The sequence below is a fragment of the Salvia splendens genome, chromosome 12 (genome assembly GCF_004379255.2).
Source record: "Salvia splendens isolate huo1 chromosome 12, SspV2, whole genome shotgun sequence".
Lineage (NCBI taxonomy): Eukaryota > Viridiplantae > Streptophyta > Magnoliopsida > Lamiales > Lamiaceae > Salvia > Salvia splendens.
In genome coordinates, this window is record NC_056043.1 from 19,295,945 (window position 1) to 19,315,259 (window position 19,315).

Genomic DNA, 19,315 nt, shown 5'->3' on the forward strand with positions numbered 1-19,315 from the left:
GCACAATCAAGAGATTCGAGAAGGGCGGCAGACGCAAAACATCACAAAATCTGAAATTACGTAATGGATATATATGAAACAAAAATATAAGATGCCAAATCTGTCACATTTTATCGTCTTATTATTGTTCGCACATGCAATTTAGCAAGCAGCCTCAAATCTCAAAGTCAAAAATAACCATTTGGGGTTGTTGGATTATAAATGTAGTTATTGATTAACAAAATAGAACATATAGTAACTGTTTAGGCAGGTTGTTGTTGAATCCTTTCCTTTGCAGCATGAGTGTAAAATTAGACAACATTTCTCTTGTTTTGGCAGATATTTCATCTGCTCATGAGTATGACATGAACCACCAATTGTTTATTACTTTTAACCAACTTTTGAAGCAGTCTGATTAGTAAATATCACTTTCATATAGTTGAAGCAAATTGTCTTTGACTTGACTTTTCCCTAAATTTGGTTGGTCATCTATAAAAGATTGATTTTCAAATTGCTCCATTCTACTCTATTAAGCTTCTTCATCAAATATAGTATTAGCCTCTGCAAAAATGTACATGGTCATAAGCAAGAATCTAATCCCATTTCTTATAATATTGGCCTCGTCGTCATCTCGATCCAACGGCCAGCAGCAGTATTCAGGTAATTCGGTTATGAACTGCGAAGCATCCTATAAACCAGGACCATCTCCGGCCTTCCTCTACAGCTGCAACGACGAAAGGCTTTCTTGCAAAGCCATGTTGATGTTCAGAACCCGACCACCTTATTCCTCAGCCTCGTCCATTGCCAACCTAACCTCGTCCGACCCTCAAGAGCTGGCGCGCCTCAATAACATCACGGCCTTTGAGACCCTACCTCCCGACAGTGCTGTGTTCGTGCCTGCAACGTGCTCGTGCTTTGGGAAGTACTATCAGGCCAACACCTCGTACGTCTACAAATCCACGAACGAGACCTACTTCACCATTGCAAACCAGACTTACCAAGGCCTCACCTCCTGTAATGCCCTCAAACACCAAAACCCTTATAACGAATTGAAGTTAATCCCATCAACGAATCTTCGGGTGCCTCTCAGGTGTGCTTGTCCGAGTGAGGAGCAGATCTCGAACGGCACCAAGTTTCTGCTCACATTCTTGATAACATGGCATGATTCTGTTGCTAGTATTAGTAAAAAGTTCAATGTGAGTGCCAAAAGTGTAGCTGCAGCTAATGGATTTGCTACCGAGGATCCAATCGTTTATCCCTTCACAACCATCTTGATTCCTCTACAAACAGAACCTCAAGCTTCTAAGCTGAGATGGTTTTTCTCTACATCCTTTCCGTACGCAGCATTCTCCCACACAAAGCCGTTTCGATGGATTTCTGTGGGGGTAGGTGCTGGTGCTGCTCTGGCAGTTTTCTGCTTCCTTACTCTCCTCGGATTCTTGCATTTTAGGAGAGTTAGAGCTGGTCGAGTCTCGAGGGAAATGAAGCAAAGGTTGCCAGAGCACTTTCTAGATAAGGTTGTTGGAATAGGGGAGAGTTTGAAAATATACAAGTATGAAGAGTTGGAGGCTGCAACAGACAACTTCAGCCCACAGAGGAGGTTGAGTGAGTCCATCTACCATGGGATTCTTCGTGGGAATCGAGTAGCTGTGAAGAAGACAAGCAGAGATATCTCCAAAGAGATTAAGATTCTCGGCAATCTCAACCACTTCAACTTGATCAACCTCTATGGTGTTTGTGAGCATCATGGGATATTCTACCTAGTTTATGAGTACATGGAGAAAGGCTCTTTAAAGAACTGGCTTTGTAGAGAGACGAGTGCCTTCGCCCACAGTTGGAACCACCGGATTCTCATTGCTCTAGACGTTGCAAATGGGCTCGATTATCTACACAACTGCGCTTCTCCAGCTTATGTGCACAAGGACATCAACAGAGATCACAAATTTTAGCTTAGCTGGAGAGAATGGGAAGTCACATTCCGGCTCGATTGTTGGAGGAAAGGGTAACATGGCACCAGAGTATGTTGAAGCAGGGGAGGTTAGCCCTAAGATAGATATCTACGCATTTGGGGTGGTGCTGTTGGAGTTGATCACCGGAAGAGAAGCTGTGTTGGTACGAGATGGTGAAGAATCTATTGTGTCTGAAGTAGTGATCTCCGCTGCTGATGGAACACACAAGGCAGATGATGTCAATACCCTTGTTGATCCTCGTCTTCAAGTGAAGCATCCACTTGGCTTTGCCATCGACCAGAGTGAGCTTGCACTGCGTCTGCTGAAGCTGTGCGCCGCGTGCTTGGCTCCACAACCTACCACAAGACTAAGCATGGGTGAAGTTGTTAATGCTCTCATGAAAATCCAGCCTGATGTCTACAATCCTCAATCATTTTCTATTGAATAAAACTAGTAGTATGAATCATCTAATACTATGCTGTACATCTTGTAAGTTACTTAAGATATGAAAATGTGTTCTATGTGCTGTGACAAAATTGGTACAAGGCGAGTTTCATAACATGACAAAATGAGAGAAATTAAGATCTAAATAACATCAATCGGTTCAATGATCTTTAATAAGAGTGATTGGTGCACTTTTTATTAGTCCCAAAACTATACTATAGATGGTTTTGTATCCCTGAAGACTTAATCAGTAGTCCTCTCAGGACTTAAAATTCAAAAACTACAACCATAACTTGGTTTTTTTTTTTTAACTCAAGATTCAAGAACACAATACAATTTACTCAAGAACAAAACTAAAACTTTCTTCTCTATCTCACAACAGTCACAGTAGCTAAGTAAGTAGAGAATACTTTATCACAAATATAGTGTTTAATGACATGAACATGAGAAGTGTGCTTGAAACAGAATTCCCACTCCAACGATTTTAACTCACTCCCCTTCACCTTTCATTATTTGCATGTGAGCCCTCCTACTTCCCACATATTCAATAGCTCCACATGTAAGGCCATCCACGATGGGGCGCTCTAAGGCGCGCCCTAAAGCCCGCCCTATGCACCTCCACGTCAGCATTTTATCCTCCTGCCCTTCCACCTGCAGTGGGGCGCCCTAAGGCGCGCCCTAAGCATTTTCTTATATTTGAATATTTAAATAACTACAAAAATTGGGAAAAACCTTCATTTCATTTACAAAATTAATACATTACAATACGGATTACAAAAAAATAGGCAAACTCAGCGACGACGGTTACGGGCCCACACTTCTTCAATCATGTTGTTCATGAGTTGCGCATGGTCGTGTTGGTTGCGCATTGAGGCCTGTCTAGATAGAACCTCATTGAAGCCCGTCGGTAATCCTCGAGCAGGGGGCGCGGTCGCCGTGCTGGAGGAGCTGGATGCAATTTCGTCATCGGTCCAATCGGTGATGCTTCCATCTTCATGTTCGACTATCATGTTGTGCAAGATTATGCATGCATACATGACATCGGCGAGAATTTCCTTGAACCAGAGACACCCCAGCCCTTTCACTATTGTCCACCATGATTGGAGCACACCAAATGCCCTCTCCACATCCTTGCGCGCCGCCTCCTGCTTTTGGTCACAAAAAACTCTCTTCTTACCAATTGGGGAGCTGATCGTCTTCAGAAAAACAAAAACGCGTTGCATCGTCCGCGCTTCGTCCGCGAACAAAGCGTTGGGTGCGGACGACGCATCGTCCGTCGTCCGCGGAGCCACAGTGGCGGACGAAAACGCGTCCGATGCATCGGGCGAGCTATCGACCGCCCCATTGTGGATGGCCTAACAACCGAGAGTTATACACATCCATCTATAAAGGAACATTAAAACTCAACCAATAATGTTTCATAAAAACTCAACAATTTCAAAGGCAAAATATACACAATGTCAATCGGGATAACCCGTTCGGGTTTGGGCCAACCCACTTGGGTTTTTTGGCTATTTGGGCTATGGATTTTTCGAGTTCTAAATTTTCAACCATAACCCTAACTCATCATATTTCGGGCTACCCCATCGGATTATTCGGGATAAAAAGTTTTAAAAAACAATCTCTCGTAATCAAACTTTCCTCCATAATATGATCCTAAAATTTAGATATTTTTCTCATTCTTAGTAATTCTTAGTAATAGAATCAAATAAAATCTTCAAATTTTCATGGCTCCTGATAATGTTTGGAAAGGAGTGTTTCATCAATGATCAACTACAACATACAAAAAGATAAAAAAATATATAAGCAATCAATATGAAATAAAGCTACTGTTGTGTCATTATTTTTGCATTAATCATAATATATCCTTTAAGAAAATTAGAAATCATATCTTACATAAATCACCGTTAAAACGATAAATATATTGAGATTTTGATGGGATAATTCTCAATTCTATTTTGATTGGATTTAGCGGTGGCCGGTGGTAAACGGGTTGTAGCAGAAGATGGGATGACAGAAAAATGTGTAAAGGTGTAACTTCAAAGCTAGTAGTGTAGAACCAAGTAAATTGTGGCATATGAAATCCAACATTACAAGAAAAACACTAAAACTTAGTATATTTAATAAAAAAACTACAACCCGTAGGGTTGACACGCAACTTGTTCGGGCCAACCCGTTTAACCTGCCAAAACCCGTTTTTATATTCTGGTTGCGAAATTACAGCCTTAACCCACTAAATTTATCAAGCTATTCGGGCTGGCCCGCGAGTTTTGCAATGGATTGACATTCCTCATAAATTGTCCAGTGTTACACGTGCTCAATATGTAGAAGGTAAATATCTGAAATAAACACGATACATTAATCTATTCCCAATTCCAAATGAAAATGGAACAGAATATGTTAACAAGCAAATATAAAGTTGCAATAGATGAAGCGAAAGAGTGAGAATAATTCATTAAAAATAGGAGGAAAGTACACAGAAAAGAAGAGCGCTGAAATCTGATTATTTAGGAAACTTGAAAATTGGAAGTGGCCGCTAACTTTATGTTACGGACTCAATTCCCACATCGGTTGTGAGGACAACTGATGTGAGGTATATAGACTAAATGTGCTCTCTCTCCTAACAGACTAGTCTTTTGGGATGAGTTCTCATATTTGGTCTGTGTCAATTGGTGCTTTCATTGAGAGCCCAAACGGCTCGGAGTGGTGGCCGGGCAACGAACTCGCCGTGACCAACGAGTGCGTTTGGGACTGCTCGGAGTGGTGACCCACGGAGTGGTGGCCGGGGAAAGAATCCGCCGTGACCAACGAGGACGTTGGCCCTTAAAGGAGGTCGAATGTTACGGACTCTCGGAGTGGTAGCCTGACAAAGAACCAGCCGTGACCAACGAGGACGTTGGCCCTTAAAGGAGGTCGATGGGATGAGTTCATACCGCCAATGTTAGGTGCTTTACCACTTCTTTGGAGGCTCACATTACAGGACGGACGCTTCAGAACTGGGAAACAATTGAAGGCCAATTCTGCAGTCTCAGGTCACTAGCATTGAGCGGATGTGTTGATCTAGAACACTGGACAGTGTTAGAGAGTTCCCACTTTCAACTTCTTAAGGAGCTTCTTCATCTTTTTAATTTAGATCCCTTCGGAAATTGGAGAAATAGCAACACTCAAATCAATTAAATTGAATTGCTGCAATAAATCATTGGTGTTGTCAGCTAAACAGATATTGGAGGAGCAACAGGATTTACATGAACACGAATTAGACCTTCATGTAATCGTTGGACTTTGGGAAAAAGATGAAGAACTGCTAAAGTGATACAGACCAAATAGGAGAACTCATCCCAAAGATAGGTAGGCTGTTAGGAGAGAGAGCCCATTTCTGTTAAGAAAGAGAGCCTATTTAGTATATATACCCCACATCAGTTGTTTCTCACTCAAAATTAGTTAGGCACATTGAGATACAACTTAAGTGAGGGTGGGAAACTCATCTTCAGCAGACACTTTCTATCATCTATCAAAACCATCAAGGATTCCAGTTTACTAAAACACTGAAGATAGCTGAGACAATCCACTCTCTCAGTTAATTCCACATTGAAAATCACATCCACTTTCATGATATTGGGAATTCTTTTAACATCGTCTTCACTTAAACTGAAATTTTTCACTCCTTTGAGCACCTCTAGATTCTCCATTATAATAATATCATTGTCGATGCTCGGAGGATCTGGGAGATGCAATTTCCATTGAGTGAAATGGACATACCTAAGTTTATGCATTTTCCAAATTTCGATTGGTGCAATAAAATCTTTACTACAAGCAATAATTAGTGTATGTAGATTCCAAAGGAGATTCATTGAAGGAATTACAGACTCCCAATACGCACCAAAAGCAAGGAGGTATCGTGAATTCACCAAATGACACACATTGTCAAGGGGATACAAGTAGTCTGACCCAGTATATGAGCTAATATAAGCATCTAGTGTCCTCATAAATCTAGAATTTGGCAATTCTTGATATACAAATTTATGAGTTCGAGCATGTGACATAGAGTCCAAGGCTTCACGGATTTTTTCTTTTGGAGTGCTTGTCGGAATAACAATGCGATGTTGGTTAGTTATTTCTTGAGGACTCTGTTCTCCCACGATATAAAAAAACTTCTGTTTTTTAGATTCTTTCATACATACATCTCTTAATAAATCATGAATCTTGCATGATTTTACATTCCCAAGTAACCCCAAGTCATGAGCTAGAATCAGATTTATATCAACTAGCTCTTTCAAGTACTCTTTGGCAACCGTGTTCAAGCTTATGTTGTGTATTGGTTTCAGAAATCCATATTCTGAAGCACTAATTACTCTATCTTCCTCAAAACACTCCCATATAAAGAAAACAAGGCTTTAGATAGGCTGGCAAATGATTATAGCTAAGTTTCAATATTTTCAAGCAATAATCATCATTCTCCGAATTCACTATTGCGCTCAAGTTTTCGTGCATGTGCTCCCAATATCCTAGTGTAAAATTGGATTTAGGCATTAGACCCCCGACCACAGCAATTGCCAAAGGAAGTCCATTACACTTTCCCACAATTTCCTTTCCAATTTGCTTGAGATCAGTAGGAAAACTCTGTTCTTTGGAGAACAAAGTCCAGCTACTATCCTCGTCTAGCAAAGACATGGTAGGAATCAGTCAAGTGGGCAGCTAAGTTCGACATCCTAGTTGTTACTACTATTCGACTACCCTCATTGCAATCAGGAAAGGAAAATTTCAATTTATCCCACACATCTATACTCCACATATCATCCAATATAATGAGATACCTCTTACCCCATAAACACTTGTGTAGTGATACTTGTAAATCATTCTCATTCACATTGCTCGAACGAGAACTTCCCTAAGAATTTCTACTATATTATATTCTTGGGAAATGGGAATCCACACGCAAATATCAAAATGATCCTTAATAAGCTGGTGTTCAAACGCAGCTTTTGCAAGAGTGGTTTTCCCAGTGTCACCCATCCCTACGATAGGGATGATTTGGCGATTGGTGTTTCCATCAGTAAGCCTATTCAGGAGTTCAAGCAGCACACCATCAAACCCTATCATGAGATGGTTCTTTTCGGTCTCCTTTGTCACCTCTTTCTTCAACAAATCCATTTCTCCTATCACATTTTGCACATCTTGGTACAAGTTGTTGGAAAATTTTATATACAAACTTGCCGGGCGAAAATTACACGGAAAATAAATGAAAAATTACATTGAAAATAACTGAACAAATTACACGCAAAACTATGTTCTGTGTGGAATGCAATGGATGCATGCTTATTTATAGGCCAAGTCCACCCGCAGGGGCATTGATGGAGTCAACAGCCATTATGTGTGCCATGATGGCTTGACTGTAACCGGGGGTTATTGACTGGTGCATTAGCCATTGGGAGCTGAAGAGACACGACGCACCTGGACATGCTACACGACGGGATACACCATGGACCGTCGGGACCTTTTGTCTCTCGTTATTCGTCGGGGTCCAGCGGGGACCTTTTGTCTCTTGTTGTGCGTCAGGGTCCAGCTGGGATCTTTTATCTCCCATTATGCGTCGGGGTCCAGCGGGAACATGACGTGGACCAGGACCCGTCGGGGATAGCGTGGAGTTTGGGGTGGTCTAATAATAACAAGCGGGGCTTGAACCACGCTCAACGACCAACTCCAAAGAACAGTCCAAAGACCAGCCAAAGACCAATCCAAGGCACAAGGCACCCGACACCCGGTGGCCGGTGCACGGGGCACGAGTCACGGTGCGCGGTGCGCGGCGACGGTGCGCGTGTGCGCGCGTGTGGTCTCTGTCACCTGTCTTATTCCACGATAATTATTACACATAATAATTCATCTGATTAAATACTTCATCAAAGAAGTTTATCATCTCCGGTGTGGATAATTAACATTTAGTTAATTAATCCTTTAGTTTTTCCTATAATTCATTTCTTGCTTTATTGTGACCAACTTTAATATATTATTTCTCACTAACCGGGAATCAGATTTGAGAAAATGAATATTATACGGTCATCTACTCGGAACGTAGATCGACGCTATTGCATTTAATTTCACAAAATTAAATTTCTTGTAACATTTATTATTAATCAAAATTATTTGACCAAGCACCATTCCAACAATCCCCCACATGAGTGGAAATTGTCAAATGCATATGTATGCAGACACAAGCTCAACCCTCAAGAGGTATGTAAGCATAAGGATAGGTAGTTTTTGGCTTTGAACCATCCATAGTCAACACCATCGGATACACACGCGGACTAGTAGCGCGATGCTTTGAACTATTCCTCCACGGCGTGCACCGAGACAATGATGTTAACACTTAAACACCTCAACCTCATCCGTTCTCACGTTTTGTGTCTATTTCAGGCCTTGGACACCACTTTGGATTCATAATTGTACTGTTTGAAGCGGCTCCACTTCACACTTACATATATGATACCTCGTTAAGTATCTTGCCATACTCGGTCTCCTTGAGAACTTCATCTCAACGATATCCTTTAGGGATCATTAAAAGTCATAGACTTAATCTCACCACTGGCAAGATTTTCAACACTCTATTACTCTTTAGGGAATAGATGTAAATGAGTGTTCAAACGAATTCTCACAGCTTAGTTTTCCCATTGAACCAAGTTCTTGGGATCTCCAGTCATCATGGTTGGGTTACCACTATGACAATTCTTTAGTTTGTGGATTTCAAACCCATTCCCTCTAGCAATTTATCCATTTGATCACGGTTTAACCCTTTGGTTAGCGGATCCACTAGATTATCTAATGACTTCACGTAGTCAATTGTAATCACCCCTGTTGTGATCAAATGTCTCACGGTATTATGTCGTCGACGGATGTATCGAGACTTACTATTGTACAAGCCACTGTTTGCCCTCCCAATAGCGGCTTGGCTATCACGGTGAATTAACACTGGAGGCACGGGCTTTGACCAACATGGAATATCTTCAAGGAAGTTTTTAAGCCATTCGGCTTCTTCCGCGGCTTTATCTAAAGCTATGAATTCAGATTTCATGGTGAATCGGGCTATACATGTCTGTTTCATGGATTTCCACGAGACAACACCACCCCCAATAGTAAAGAACATATCCACTTGTTGAAAGTGAGTCTTTGTTATCAGATATCCAGTTTGCATCGCAGTACCCTTCAAGTACCGGGGGTATCTCAAAAAGTGTAGCCCATGATTTTGAGTATACTTGAGATACCTCAAAACTCTTACAAGAGCTTTTCAATGCTCTTTGCTTGGATTGCTCGTATAACGGCTCAACTTGTTCACGGCGCAAGTGATATCAGGTTGAGTGCAATTAGTAAGATACATAATGCATCCAATGACCCGTGCATAATCCTCTTCTGCAACGGGCTCACCCATGTTCTTGCTCAAGTGAACATTGAGCTCTATAGGCGTTTTAGAGGGATGCCATCATAGGCGTTGAACCTCTTTAGTACTTTCTCAACATAATGAGATTGTGTTAAGGTGATTCTTTCGGATGTTCTTAGAATTTTTATTCCAAGAATTACATCGGCTAGACCCATATCCTTCATGTTGAAGTTTCTCTTTAACATGGCTTTCGTGTCGTTAATCAGTTGGGTGTTACTATCCATGATTAACATATCATCAACATAGAGACACACTATAACGTATCCATTATCAATGTTCTTAATGTAGACACATTTGTCACATTCGTTGATTTTAAATCCATTTGATAACATCACGTTATCAAATTTTAAGTGTCACTGCAGCGGTGCTTGTTTCAATCCATAGAGGGATTTAACCAGTTTGCTTACCTTTTTCTCTTGTCCAGGTACTACAAAACCTTCTGGTTGTTTCATATAGATTTCATCTTCAAGGTCACCGTTTAGAAACACAGTCTTAACATCCATTCGATGAATCTCAAGATTGTGTACAACAGCAATCACGAAAAGCACTCGAATTGATGTAATCCTCGTTACAGGTGAGTAGGTATCGAAGAAATCGTACCCTTCCTTTTGTTTAAAGCCTTTGACTACGAGTCGAGCTTTATACTTGTCCACTGTTCCATCGGCCTTAAACTTTCTTTTAAGGACCCATTTGCATTCTAAAAGTTTAGTCCCTTCAGGTAGATCAACCAACACCCATGTGTGGTTTAGCAAAATTGAATCAATTTCGCTTTGAACAGCTTCTCTCCAATGCAACCCGTTTGGTCCAGCAAAGGCTACTTGTATTGATGTTGGTTCTTCATCCAACATAAATGCAATATAGTCAGGACCAAATGTCTTTGGTGTTCTGACCCTGCTACCACGTCTTGGTACAACATCGTTTGGACCAGGCCTTGTTCGCTTGCGCGATACTGGCTCTTCATCCACTGATTTAGAACTAGTGGTTTCAACCTCAATTCTTGTCTCATAATTGGGTGTAATATTTTCCTTATCTTTGCGAGGAAATATATTTTCAAGAAATACAACATTTCTTGACTCGATTGTTGTTCCCACGGTCACAGTCGGTATTTCAGACTTATGGACAACAAATTGATATGCACTACTATTAAGTGCATACCCAATGAAGATACAACCGGTATTCCGATTGTAACTTCTTTAGGCGGAGGAACCATCACCTTTTGCCAAACATCCCAAACTTTGAGGTATTTGTAGGATGGTTTCCTTCCCTTCCACAACTCATAAGGAGTAACGTCCTTACCTTTGCGTGAGATTTTGTTTAGGATATAGTTAGCTGTTAGAACAACTTCCCCCCACATGTTCCGGGGCATCCCCGAACTGATCAGTAACGCATTCATCATCTCTTTGAGAGTTCGATTCTTGCGTTCTGCAATACCATTAGATTGTGGTGAATATGGTGCAGTCGTTTGATGAATTATACCACTTGCGTTGCATAATTCCTCAAACGGGGCTACGTATTCACCTCCTCTATCACTTCGAATCATTTTGATTTTACATCCAAGTTAATTCTCGACTTTGTTCTTATAATTTTTGAACGCTTCTATTGCTTCGTCTTTACTTCTTAAAAGATAGACATAACAATATCTTGTGCAATCATCTATGAATGTGATAAAATATTTTTTACCACCTCTCGTTTGCACCAATTTTAAGTCACGTACGTCCGTGTGAATTAATTCTAGGGGTTTTGTGTTCCGTTCAACCGATGAAACGGTAACTTAGTCATTTTTGCCTCAAGACAAGTTTCACATTTGTTTTGAGTTTTTACTTCATTTGCCTTTAGTAAATCTAAACTTACTAATCTTTTAATGGCATTTGGATTTACATGTCACAATCTATTGTGCCACAAGTTAGAACACTCAACCAAGTAAGAAGAAGTAGATGTATTCTTATTATTAGCAAATGGCTTAGGGACATGGCGTGTAGCTACACTAAGCTTGAAAAGTCCGTCGATTACAAAGTCTTTTCCAAGTGACTTTCCAAACTTATACAAAGAAAACATATCAGATTCAAATACAAGTTTAAACCCCTTATACACTAGTATTGATCCTAACACTAGGTTCTTGCGGATGTCCGGGATGTGCAACACATCCTTCAAGGTGATAGTGACGCCGGACGTCATCATGAGAATTAGGTCCCCAATGCCGAGGACTTGAGACGAGACTTGATTCCCCATATTGATTTTCCCCCCTTCAACAGCGGTGTAGGAGGCGAACTTGCTCTTATCGGCACAGACGTGGGCTGTAGCTCCAGTGTCGATGTACCAGCCACCTTTGTTATCAACAAGGTTGACTTCTTCGGTGACCACAGCAACAAGGTCACTTTCATCCCAGTCCTTGGAAAAGTGGTCAGGTTTGCCACAGTTGTAGCAATTGCCTTCAACCTTACTCGCAGGCTGCTTCCTCTTACCCTTGTCCTTTGCAGTTGGACGAGAGCGTTTGTTGGAGGGACCGCCCCGCTCCAACAGATCGGCCTTTGCCCTTAGCCAAACCATCGTGTTTGCGCACGTCTGACTCGATGCGCAGCTTCACGATCAAGTCTTCAAGATTCATCTCCTTTCGCTTGTGCTTAAGGTAGCTCTTGAAGTCCTTCCAGCCGGGTGGAAGTTTTTCAATGACCGTGCCTGCCGTGAAAGCTTCAGACAGGGCCATTCCCTCGGCGGCGAGGTCGTGGATGATCAGCTGGAACTCTTGCACTTGATCCATGATTGGTCGGGAATCGACCATTTTGTAGTCCAAGTACTTGGCTATTACAAATTTCTTAGTGCCCGCATCATCACTACGATACTTCTTATCTAGCATTTCCCACACTTGTTTTGATGTGGGAATAGTATAGTACACGTTGTAGAGACTATCATCTAAAGCACTTAAAATAAAGTTTTACAAAGATAGTCTCCTTTGCGCCAAGCGTCATACTCGGCGTACATCTCAACACGTGCCTCGTCCTCACTTGGCGGGGTTGGCTTGTTTTCCTTGAGGAAGTTCACGACGCCCAACGTTGTTAGGTAGAACAACATTTTCTGTTGCCATCTCTTGAAATCCGTTCCCGTGAACTTCGATGGCTTCTCGGCGGGTGGCATCATCCTTGGTGCCATTGGTGCCGAGTTTGTCCCGTGAAAGAGACCAAGTGTATTGCCCCCATAGGAGCTAACAATTGGGTGGGACACAGTACCCCCCATAGTTGCGTGGAGCATGGAGGCCCCCACATTTGTGCCGACCCCGGAGGGTCCAGCACCTATGCTGCCCCCGAAGGAGCTAGCACTCATGTTGACCCCGAAGGATCCAACACCCGTGCCGTGCCCGAAGGCCCCGACACTCGACCCAATGAAGGATCCAATGGAACCACTGAAAGTGGAACCGACCGATCCACTCGAGCTGAATCCGGAGATAGTCCCAAAGGGGTTGTCAAACACCCAAGGGGATGTTGAGGAAGAGGTTGAGAAGCCAGGAGTCGGAATCATCGTTATGTATGACAACGTGTTGACGGGTGCAACGGGGGACACAGTGGATGGAACGGTGGCAGCGGCGGTAGACGGGTCAGTCGACATCTCCAAGCAAAGGTGTTGTTTAAGTTCAGTTGTGTGTGTAAACTCCGTTAGTGGCAAGAATATCTCATCTTGCGATTGTTGGAAAATTTGAGATACAAACTTGTCGGGCGAAAATTACACGAAAAATAAATGAAAAATTATACGGAAAATAACAGAACAAATTACACGGAAAACTTGTGGAAAGTGGTAAGCCGATTCGAGGATTCCTCTTTCCACAAGACGAGATACGCCCTGGTAGTGCTCTCGGTTTGGCGTGTCGTTCCCAAAGATAAAACGGCTTCGTCTCTGAAGTAGCAGACAACTAGCAACAGAGCTCCGGCGAATGGGAGTAAGGCGGGGGCAGAGCTTCACCGGGAAGATTATGCAGAGAGGGAGAGAGCGTGTATGCAAGAATGCTTGTGTATGTTCTGTGTGGAATGCAATGGATGCATGCCTATTTATAGGCCAAGTCCACTCGCAGGGGCATTGATGGAGTCAACAGCCATTATGTGTGTCATGATGGCTTGACTGTAACCACCGGGGGTTATTGACTGGTGCACTAGCCATTGGGAGCTGAAGAGACACGACGCACCTGGACATGCTACACGACGGGATACACCATGGACCATCGGGCACAAGGCACCCGGTGCAAAGTGAGTGGGTCACGGTGCGCGGCTCGCGGGCGGGCGGCGGCGGAGCGCGTTTGGGCTCTGTCACCCGTCTTATTCCACGATAATTATTACACATAATAATTCATCTGATTAAATACTTCATCAAAGAAGTTTATCATCCCCGATGTGGGATAATTAACACTTAGTTAATTAATCCCTTAGTTTTTCTCATAGCTCATATCTAGCTTTATTGTGACCAACTTTAATATATTATTTCTCACTCACCGGGAATCGGATTTGAGAAAATGAATATACTATGGTCATCTACTCGGAACGTAGATCGACGTTATTGCATTTAATTTCATAAAATTAAATGTCTTGTAACATTTATTATTAGGTAAAATCATTTGACCAAGCACGATTCCAACACAAGTGTATGCAACAGACTTGTTCATCACCATTGTCGTTGGTTGCTTTTGCAGAAAGTTGGACAGTATCAATAATATATGACTCGATCACATCTTCAGCTGCATGAGCTACATCTACAATGCGCATCTCCAACGGGTCTGCTTCGTCGCTGTATGCAAAAAGGGAGTTATAGCTTTCTAGAAATTCCTGCAACAAGACAAGTTTTTCAGTGAGATATTGAACTTGCTGTTTATCAAGGGAAATTGGAGGTGAAGGATGAGTTTCAATATCATCTATGATACGCATAAGAGAAACTAGAGCTGCATAAGCCGCCGTGAATACTCTTAAAGTGAATATATGTATGAACAGTATGAATGAAAATGAGATAAATTTGAAGAGAAAATTGTGATATGGGAACAACTTACTTGACATATAGTAGTAATGTTGCAATTGTAAGGATGTGGACTTATCAACATTCATAGAAATTATCCACGAATCTTTGCAGCTGGCTTCCATTGTTTGATAATTGCTCTTTAGTTATCCACTCACAATTTTCTTTTAGCAAAAAACAAATAAGTGAAGTATAAAGGTAGGTGCTTTTGTGCTTGTGAATAACAACCACACACTTAAAACACTTCAAAGATGTATTTAGATATAAGCCCTTTTTGAAATTGAATTTTATTTTATCCTTCAAAAAAAGTAAATGTATTTTTGGTAATATTCTAAGTCGAGAAATCCATTCGTAAATAACCATAGAAAAGGAGAGGATTTCTATTCTGGAGGAGTGTCACGACCACATCTTTCTAGTAAAAAAAAATATAGTTATATCGCGACTAAATCTTACTAAAACTGTCTCAACTCATCATAAGATGCTTAAGTCAAGGGAAACATTGTCTGAAAGGTGTTGAGGGTACAAATCATACTGAATCAGAGTAATTGTGAGACAATTGTCTTTGCTAAAAGCAAGTTCTAAATTTACGCAACGGAAAAGTACCAAGACGAATGTAATATGTATGAAGACATACTACATCAGCTATCTTTCTACTTATTCAATCTTCTGTCCCAACACCTCCTCGGCTTTGACATCGATCAACCTGCACATTAAGGAAAACAATATGCAGGGCTGAGTACTTGATGCACTCAGTGGGCTCATGCCGAAAATATTTTCTCTTTTAGTTGTCAGCCAAGCTGAGTGAACGTGGGGTTTTTCTGAAAACACTTCCATGTCACTAAAACTGTTATTTCTTTCTGACAATAGACTACAGTCATTTAAACTTCTGATGATATAGCATATCTAATATGTGTGAACCGGGAATGTGGCCACATTCCACGATCACCGGACCGGTCAACCTGGCTCTAGCACATGGTCCCTATGTGTACACTAGTCCGAGTAGGGTTTGCGGCCCTACTGGGACCCGAATTCGATTTAACTTGCTTGGCATAGCCAACAGATAGGTAATCATAAACAAAACATGGCATGACAACTCATTCAAAATATTCTTGCTTTTTCACATAAATCACATATCTGAAAGAAAAGCACACCTCGATTGCTTAAACTCTTGCAAAACGGGTGCTTTCCTTGTCCCGAGATTACTCGTCGAGCGACGATATTCCTTTACAAAATTAATATACTTAAATTAGGCTTTAAGTAATTATTTCGCTTGCGTGAATGCATGCCTAAGCGTGTGCTTATTATTTTATTCCCTCCTTTCTAAATTTAAAAATCTTAATTCTGTAATTAAATCAGTGATTTAATTTATTCGGAATCTGGCCGAACAGTGCGGGTATACTAAATTCCCGGATTATCTTAAGTATTTTAAAATACTTTCTGTGACTAATAAAGAAATTCTCATCTATTTATTTACTGGTTACTATTCCAACACGGCTTAGTAGTTTCTTTCTCCCGTGGCTTAGGAATTAATCCTATTCTTTAAACCCGAATTTATTTCGAGTTATGGCCCACCAAAACTAATTATTTTAGTCCATCAATTATGAGAAATAGGGCTCGGATCAATTTACTAGTGGCAAGGCCCAAATGTCTAAAAATTTCTGGTAGCCCAACTTAAATAAAATGGGCAGTGGCCCAACTCATATTACTATGGCCCAAAAGGGCTGGCCCAATCTGGAGTTATACTCCCTCTCCACCATCGGCTCTCATTTCACAATCCAGCAAAATTCCCCAATTTCACTCTCAACCCTAACCTTCGATCCGTGACTCGGTGTCAATCACCACCGCCGGACCGCCATTCACCATCTCTGAACCTCCGTCGCGATGGCGCGACGGAGCTACTCTACTCCTTCGAATATTCCCAGAAGGAATTAAACCCCTCCCCAGTAGTGGAGAATCGAACCCTGTCTGCATCTCCTATCCGCGGCGAACCTCGCCGCCATACCGATTGTCGGGGATTCCGCTGTCAGCCGCCGTGCGCTTGCGTCAACGGAGGGAGACGTCGACCTTCTTCATCCCTCCAATTTGAGCTCGGACTCAAATCTTATCGGCACCTTGGCCTCAAATGTCGGACGGTTCCTCTCCGAGACTTCTCTCTCTCTCTGCAGCTGGTGCCTCCGATATCGCCGCTGGCTGCTCACAGTGACGGCTCCAGCTCTCGGCGTCATGGTTCGCCAGTGTCCCATATGGGCCCAACCTCCGCCGCATTCTTCCTTAGAGCTAAATCTCCATTTTCTATTACCTATTTCGTTCTATTGAAGTTGTATGTGATCTAGTAGCACTAGGGTTCTGATTTGAGGCATGTTTATGGTCGGCCAAAACATTGGTTAAATCCTTGTTGGTTTCTGAGAAATTGTTGGTAACTGATAGCTCCGTTACTGAGCTCTTACTTCCTATGTTTTAACGGCATGGGTGTGTGGAAGTTGCACTACTTCTTCTTACTCTATCATTCTGCCTCAATATGCATGGTATTGGTCTAACATGCTTTAAATGCTTACATGATGACATAGGTTTAAAATGAATTCGAAGGAGGTTTTACCTTCGCTGCTACGTATCTTGTTGTTCCTTACTGTCGGCTTTGATCCCCTTTACTCCCTCTCGCTGCCTCGGTCCCTCTCACTCTATGCCTCACTGTATTACGATTGATTTGTGCTGATGGGGAAGGGAGGAAGAGGCTGAGGCCTATTTATACTCGTTGCCTAACTGAAAGCCTAAGAAAAGCTGATGTACTTGGCTGAAAAGTAGTCCTTGATGGGCTGGATTGGTTGTTTCCTCTGCAGCAAAATCGCAGGGTGTACTCGTGAGCTGCCTTGTGCTGCCTTGTACCCTAGCTCATTCTGATGCCATATTCTGATGCCATAACCGAATTTGGTGTTTTGTGCTGCCTTGTACCCTAGCTCATTCATGGGTTTTGTCTCCATTTGGCAGGTGCACAACAAGAGCAAGCATTTGGGTGGCTGATTTCTGGACCATGGCAGGTATAAATGAAGTACAAGCTGCAGGGATTCAGCTTTGTAGAGTGCAGCCACTGAGGTGCAAATTCTGTTGGCTGGACTTGCTCCTTTCGACCAAGCTCTCCTCTTTTCTTTGGAAAGGTAAGGCTACTCATTCCCTCTTAATGTAGGGTGCTAGTTTGTCTTTTATCTCAAGCACTTAAATTCCATTTTGTGTGCGGTTGGTAGGGACAAGGGAGACCTATTTCCTCTGGCTGCAGCCCCTCTAGTTCGGACCATCGAAAAGATCTAGGCCGCAAGCCCGTGCTGAAGGGGCCCAACGCTAGTTTACTCTTTCCTTTTTCTCTCAATAATGTAATCGAGTAGTTCTACTTGAAATCTCTCTTTTCTTTAACATGTAATAGTTATTTGGTGTGTATTACTTTTCAAGCATTTGCACTTTATTAGCTTGAAATTCTGAATTCTTGTATTTCTTTTACTCAAGAAATAAACAAATGCTCTTTCATTTTTTTATCAACCTCTGTCATTCAAGGCTTAGCTCGATATACTAACTGTTGTGTTCCATATGCTCAAAGCTATGAATACTCTTTCTTTTCTTTTTAATGAATTGTAGTATTTATTTCAAAATTCTCTAGAATCTAGGTCTTGGCTATTACATTCTACATCCTTTAACAAAAATTTCTTCTCGAAATTTTGTCTCGGTCAGGCAAAAAGCACTGGGTATTTCTCTTTCATCTGGTCCTCAAGCTCTCACGTCGCCTCCTCGCAGCCGTGGTGCTTCCCTAGGACTTTCATTGTTACAATGGTTTTATTTCTCAACTCTTTCACTTTTCTGTCTAGAATTGCTTCTGGCTTTTCCTCATAGCTCAAATCTGGTTCTAACACCATTTCTTCTTGGTATACTATGTGTTTGGGGTCAAACACATATATTCTCAAACTGTGATACATGAAACACATTGTGTACATTCCCGAAGCTTGGCGGAAGTGCTAATCTGTACGCCACAGGGCTGACTATTTCTAGGATTTTATATGGTCCGATGAAACACAGTTTTAGCTTGCCCTTGCGCCAAATCTAGTTATCCCTTTCGACAGGGATACTTTCAAAAAGACCTTGTCTCATGCTTTGAACTGTAAATCCGTTCTACGAGCATCTGCATAAGATCTCTGTCTATCTTGAGCTTCTTTGATTCTCTCTCGGACCTGTGGGACAATTTCTATGATTTCCTCTACAGAGTCTGGTCCGAGAATTCTTCTCTCACCAACTTCATCCCAGTAAAGTGCTGATCTACACTTTTTCCCATAGAGTGCTTCATATGTGGCCATATTTATAGTTGTCTGGTAACTGTTGTTGTAGGCGAACTCTGTAAGTGGAAGTACTGGCTCCCAGCTTACTCCACGGTCGAGCACTACGGCTATCAATATATCTTCTATAGTCTGAATCGTCCTTTCGGACTGTCCGTTCGTTTGTGGATGGAATGTTGTACTGAAATTCAGCTGAGTGCCTAACTCTCGCT

At 41.9% G+C, this 19,315-nt stretch overlaps 1 pseudogene; it reads left to right on the forward strand.

Moving 5' to 3' along the window:
• Window positions 1-538: 538 nt before the first annotated feature.
• On the forward strand, window positions 539-2,376 carry LOC121757089 (annotated as a pseudogene).
• The last annotated feature ends 16,939 nt before the right edge of the window (window positions 2,377-19,315 follow it).